This window comes from Bison bison, unplaced genomic scaffold, assembly GCF_000754665.1.
Source record: "Bison bison bison isolate TAMUID 2011002044 unplaced genomic scaffold, Bison_UMD1.0 scf7180017864379, whole genome shotgun sequence".
NCBI lineage: Eukaryota > Metazoa > Chordata > Mammalia > Artiodactyla > Bovidae > Bison > Bison bison.
Genome location: NW_011494951.1, coordinates 5,137,184 through 5,143,580, shown reverse-complemented (window position 1 = coordinate 5,143,580; position 6,397 = coordinate 5,137,184). Strand labels below are relative to the sequence as shown.

At 45.7% G+C, this 6,397-nt stretch overlaps 1 protein-coding gene across 1 annotated transcript in view; it reads left to right on the top strand.

The window, feature by feature from the left end:
• Window positions 1-6,397, top strand: part of HS3ST1 (heparan sulfate (glucosamine) 3-O-sulfotransferase 1) — a gene marked incomplete at its 3' end in the record, with an annotated part of 35,644 nt that overhangs the window by 906 nt on the left and 28,341 nt on the right. The gene's annotated exons all lie outside the window — the stretch shown is intronic.

The following is a 6,397-nucleotide window of genomic DNA, read 5'->3' as shown; positions in this document are numbered from 1 at the left end:
TCTTCCATTTCCTCCCCTCGGCGAGGCGATCGTCCACGCTTCTTCGCGCACCCAGGCCCCTCTCTCGGGAGGGGATCGCACCCCTCTTCCTCCGCCCTCCACTTTGCAGGACCAGTCGGATCCTTGCTTAGCCTTGCGTGAGTCTCGCTCCTCCCTCCCCCTCCCGGCGCTGTCCGCTGGCTATTTTTATCCACTACTTGTTCAGAGATGCTTTCGGGGGGGATTCTGGGGAGGCGACTCCAAATCTGGTGTCTTCTCGCTCCGCTCCCAGAAGCGGTCCCCTCCTAGCAGGGAGCAGCCGCGAGAAGCGGCCAAGGAATGTAGACGGAGCTCTGGAAACCCGGGTTCCACCTGCCCCGCTTCTCCGCCTGCCGCTAGGTGCGGGCGCGGATCCTCGAGGGTCCCATAGCGCCCTGGGGCCGGTACTTAGCTGGCTTTTGTGGCCGCAACCCGTTTACACTCAGGATCCTTTGGGCCCTACTTGGGCGTTATTGCTCTGCAGCCACATCTTACCCTATTTTGTTGAAATGCAATTGCCCACTACCGTTCAAGGGTTAATTTCAGGAATTTTATGTTAAAAATAAAAAAAAAAATTAAAAAAAATAAAGGAAAGAAAGAAAGGGCAGGGAGATAACCTAACTTCTGCCTCCTTGAATTTCTAAACCCCATCCTTTGGCGTTCGGAATTATTCTTCCTTTCTGCTTCCTCGGTACTGATTGGGTGCGACTCGAATAAGCCTGACCGAGTGAAATTCCAGAAGATGAACGCTTCAGCTGCAGATCCCCGCGTTACTCTTTGTATTTCTAGAGCTTAGATTTTTTTTTCCCTTTCCTCCCATAGGATTGCAGAAATAACATATTGAAATGGCCCATTGTGTTACATAAGATTTTCTCCAGCGCTCGGCAGAGCAAAATCAACTTCTCATGGAGCGTTTCAGGGCTTCAGCGGATCCCTCTAACTCAGCTGAGTTTGCCTGGGATCAACAACTTCGTGACTAAGCACTCTTAAGTCGAAACAGTTCATTACCATGACAGCATACACTGAGGATCCCTTTCTGAGGCATCCTGAGCCTTGCTTTTGCGGCTTCTGATTCAGGCTAAAGCTGCCCGCTGTACAGTGCACTGTAGCTTTAAGATGGGAGATTCTTTGCTTGGGAAACTGGTGAGAAAGTGATACCTTGAACTCTACAGGGGAGAACAGGAAAAGCCCATGGTTCTAGCTGTGCTGTTGGTGTGCCTTGTGTGAAATTTCAAGTCTTCCACGTTGTTGTTCAGGAGTCCTTTACTTGTATTCTCCAGTGTAATTGGGGATGTGCTTTAGTTCTGAAAAGAAGACCATTCTCTTACAGGAAATGTCCAGCGAGCTCCTTGAAGGGAAATGCAATGTGGAAGCTTTCCTTATGTTGAATTAAAATTTGATGACGGCTAAAAAGAAACTAGGGAGAGGGACTGGCTAATGTAATGTGCTTGATTGGTACAGAGTGGCTTTTCCAGAACAGAGCATCTACCCAGGGTGGTCCAGACCCACAGTGAGTCCTGAGTCATGTTCTGGCTATAGAAGCCAGTTTGGAGAAAGGCATAGTAAAAGGTACTGATGTCCTGGTGGAACTGAGTCTGTATTCAGGATTAGGACTGAGAATTCAGGCTCCAGGGCCTGCTTCTATGCCAGGGTTCTTGTATAAGAGACAGTCTTGGAGGAGTAAACACAAGTAGCAACTTTGGTGAGTAGCAGCAGCCTTCTAGCTGCTCTGTGGGAAATGAAGTGACTTTCTGGCTGTTGCTGAAAGCTGTAATTTTCCAGCTGATGTTGGAAAAGATCTGCCTTTTCCCCCATCACTTTGATGTAAGTATCTTCTGTCAACCCCACTAATGGCCCAGGGCTTCCCAGTCAGGCCAACCTTTTCCAGTAGGGAATGGCAAGACTGCTAACTGGATTTGGAACCAGCTTCTTGCTTCAGGACCCTAAGCAAATGCTTTGTCCTCTCTGAGCCTCAGATTCATCCTCTAAAAAATAGAGCTCGAAATATTATTATGAGAAAGTGGGAAAGATACATGTGGAGAGCATTTGGGCAGTTCTAAAACACTGGTGAAAAACATACTGGGTTAATTTCCTTTTCCTGCAAATTTCATTTGATCTATTTTAATGCTAATTTTTGTTTTAGTTTGTGAATGTCTGTGTGAATTACATATTTTAAATATTCAATGAGGGAGAGGATTTCGTGTAATGGGCCAATATCTCCTGATTATTCCACCTGAAATTCACCAGCATCAGGCCTCACTACTTCTGAGAACCATTAGTTTCTTATTTGTAGAATCAGAGTTAAAGTTTTTTGGTGCTTCTTTTTTTTTTTTTTTTAATGCATTTTGTGTATTAAAGGAAATGTATGTTTCAGGAAGGGCCTTGGTATTGATTAACCAAAAAAGGAAGAATGTTGCAGATTAGTGTTAGCAGTTGGGGAAAAGGGATACATGATCAGTTTTAGAAGATGACCTGGGTCTCCGATGTCTACATCTGTCATCTAGCATAAAGCACTGTCTCTCTGTTGCATTTTTGTTATTCAGAATTTGTCCCCAGGTGCTAGTTAAGTGGCTTAGTAGATGCTCAAATAGTAATTTCAAAATAAGTGAATGAATATTGAACTGAACCTTCACAGCAAGCTCATGCGGTACACGGGCAGATGGCAACTTTTCTATTTTAAAGATTTGGAATCTGCCGATTAGAAAAGTTAATTAATTTCCTAAAGGTACAAAGGATTCCAGATTGGAGTTGAGGTCTGCCTGTTCTCATTCCATTCTGTTCTTCATCCTGTTGCCCTCTCTCCCATCACCACTTAAAATTCTCCTAATCCATAGTGGACTTTTGCATTTTGTAAGGTTTCCAGCAATCAAACACCCTTCTTCTTCAGGGAGGTACCAACCTTCCCTCAGGTTGGCTTAGTAGTAAAGAATCCACCTGCCAATGCAGGTGACATGGGTTCAATTCCTAGGTGGGGAAGATCTCCTAGAGAAGGAAATAACCCACTCCAGTATTGTCTGGAAAATCCCACGGACGGAGGAGCCTGGCATGCTACAGTTCATGGGGTCGCAGAGAGTTGGACAGGACTTAGCCACTGCTGCTGCTGCTGCTGCTAAGTCACTTCAGTCGTATCCAACTCTGTGCGACCCCATAGATGGCAGCCCACCAGGCTCCCCTGTCTCTGGGATTCTCCAGGCAAGAACACTGGAGCAGGTTGCCATTTCCTTCTCCAATGTATGAAAGTGAAAAGGGAAAGTGAAGTCGCTCAGTCGTGTCTGACTCTTAGCAACCGCATGGACTGCAGCCTACCATGCTCCTATGCCCATGGGATTTTCCAGGCAAGAGTACTAGACAGGGTTGCCATTGCCTTCTCCAGACTTAGCCACTACACAACAGCAACAGCAACCTCCCCTCATGGAAGGACTTTAACACGGGGCGGGGCGGCGGGGGATGGGGGGCTCTTTCTTTGTATCAGTATCTCTGAGCTCTGAACTGGGACTCAGCCTGGTGATCCCACCTGAGGCTTGGAATCTCAAAGGACTGACTGAAGGACAAAAGGACAATCAAGCGTTTATTTACCAGTGTGAGTCATGAGTCAAGAGGTGTCAGCTGCAGCCCCAGTGTCTTAGGATGTCCCAGGGATGCTATTCCAGGGGCATAATCCTGATGCTTCCAGGTTCTCTTCATTCCTTCTCGTTTCCAAGACCGGCTTTCCAGCTTCTCATGAATTCCTCGAGGTAACTCAATAGTCTTCAAGTAAATTCCTTCTCTCTCCGATTCAGTCAGTCTTGTAACCAACTGATGTCAGCCTCTCACAATGCATCTTCAGGCCTGCCTCGGGCATGAAGCTTTCTCAGCTTCCTCTACCCACAGGGAATTAAGTTTCATAGCTTTTTCAGGCCCTTAGAGGAATATTTACTGGGCCATAGTATGTCAACAGTTATGTGATACTACCAGAGTTCTAGAAAAATGAATACATTATTCTTCCGAGAAATAGCCTGAACATAAGGGAAATAGGTCCCAGTGGGCATTTTTTCTTTTCTTTTTTTTTTTTAATCCATGCTGTGTGTTTTTTGGTAACTTTCCAGCAGGGGTCGCTCACTCAAATGCCTTCAGCAACCCGGCAAGTAAATAGCCTGAGTGAAACAGGCCTGGAGGACAGGCCGGGTAAGGGGGAAGTCTTGGCTCTGATCCAGCACGCAAGCTGGGACCTCAGGCTCTGTCTTGCCGAGTATGATTTTATTTTCCAAGATAGGCTGTGAGTTTACAATTTTATGTAGAATTGACTGACTTAAGTTGTGTTAGTTGTTCAGTGTGTCTAACTCTTTGTGACCCCATGGACTGTAGCCCACCAGGCTCCTTTATCCATGGGGTTTTTCAGGCAAAGAAGACTGGAGTGGGTTACCATTTCCTTCTCCCGGGGATCGTCCCAACCCAGGGATGGAACCCACATCTTCTGCACTGGCAGGTGGATTCTTTATTGCTGAGCCACCAAGGAAAGCCCTTGACTTTTAATTGTGTCTGTGTGTGATCAGTCATATTGGATTCTTTGTGACCCCATGGACTGTGGCCTGCCAGGATCCTCCGTCCATGGAATTTTCCATGGACGAGAATGCTGGTGTGGATTGAAATTTCCTACTCTAGGGGATCTTTCCAACCCGGGGATCAAACTCCAGTCTCCTATCAGCAGCTAATTCCGTATTTTTAAAATAATACGATGTGGATGAAACAAAGCATGTCTATACGTAGACCTCCTTCCTCATCTGTACCTGCATCCCACAGGCCTCCAGTTTATGGCCTCTGGGTTCCAGGCACAGAAAAGTAATGGGTGGGACTACAGAGGCTCAGTATAGTCAGTTATTTATAAGCTTGAAGCAAGAGTGCATCAGGAGTGTAGTGTAAACAGTGTTCCTGTGAGTTAAATTTTGCGTTTACAGAATTTCTGTTTGCGGTGTTACTTTTTCCTTGTGCTGTAAGCAGCTACACCAATCACATTTATGCCCTTAACACATGTTTATTGAGTTCCAGTCATGTACCAAGCGCTGTTCTTCTCACTGGTGACACAATAGGGGATAAAACAGATGGAAAGCTCTGCTCTTCTGCTTGTCTTCAGTGGAGGAGACAGGTAAAAGCAAGACGGGGAAGGACAGTCCATCTTAGGTCAGACTCTTAGGTACTAAGAATAAAGATAAATTAGGGGAAATGTCAGGGTACCAGGGTAACACCTTTGGCAGAGGGCCAGGAATCTCCAGGTTCAGTCTCTGATCCAACATAACGAAAGTCAGGTCCGACATAAAGGACATAAAGGATTTGAGAATTTGGGAGTTTGGACCTAGTATTATATTCCGGGACTTGCTATTGTGGGTAAACCCCTAAGAGCAGACTATTCTTTTAGTTTTAATGAGGTCACCTCTTGAGCCCATTCATTGAGTGTCCAGCAGGTGGTAGGTGCTACGTTAGGTGCTAGAATCCATTAACACAAAATTTCCAGTCCTCCAGGAAGTTGTAGGCCAGTGTGGAAGACATGACCAGATGATCACAAAAGAGATTACTAAAGTGAGTGACGAGGGCGAGAAGGGAGTCGTAACCGTTGAGTTTTGACACTCAGAATGCTGACATTCAGCATCTTTTTGACTTTTTTTTTTAAGAATTTTTACTTTTTAACATGGACTGTTTTTAAAGTCTTTATTGAGTTTGTTGCAATACTGCTTCTATTTTATGATTTGACCTGTTCCCTGTGAGGCATGTGGGATCTTAACTCCCTGACCAGGAATCAAACCCAGGTGCCCAGCATTGGGAGGCAAAGTCTTAACCACTAGTCTGCCAGGGGAGCCCCCATTTAACCTCTTTTTAATGGACCATCTGAGATGTACCAGGAACAGTTTAGATCTGTGCTTTTCATCATCAATACAATTTTTTGAAGCTTTTTTTTTTTTTTCTTTTAAACCTGGCCATGGCATTTTGTCTGAGAAGGCACTGGCACCCCACTCCAGTACTCTTGCCTGGAAAGTCCCATGGACGGAGGAATCTAGTAGGCTGCAGTCCATGGGGTCGCTAAGAGTCGTGTCACTTTCCCTTTTCCCTTTCATGCATTGGAGAAGGAAATGGCAACCCACTCCAGTGTTCTTGCCTGCAAAATCCCAGGGACGGGGGAGCCTGGTGGGCTGCCATCTATGGGGTCGCACAGAGACGGACACGACTGAAGTGACTTAGCAGCATGGCATTTTGTATTCTTAACCAAATTTCATTTTGTATCAAGACAATTGAGTCTTTAAAAAAATCTTTTCTAAGTGTGAAATGTACTTAGGCCCTTTGAGACTCTGGTACATCTCCCTCTCCAGTCGACTTTGCCATTGATGGTGACTGTTGTTGCCAGGGTAGC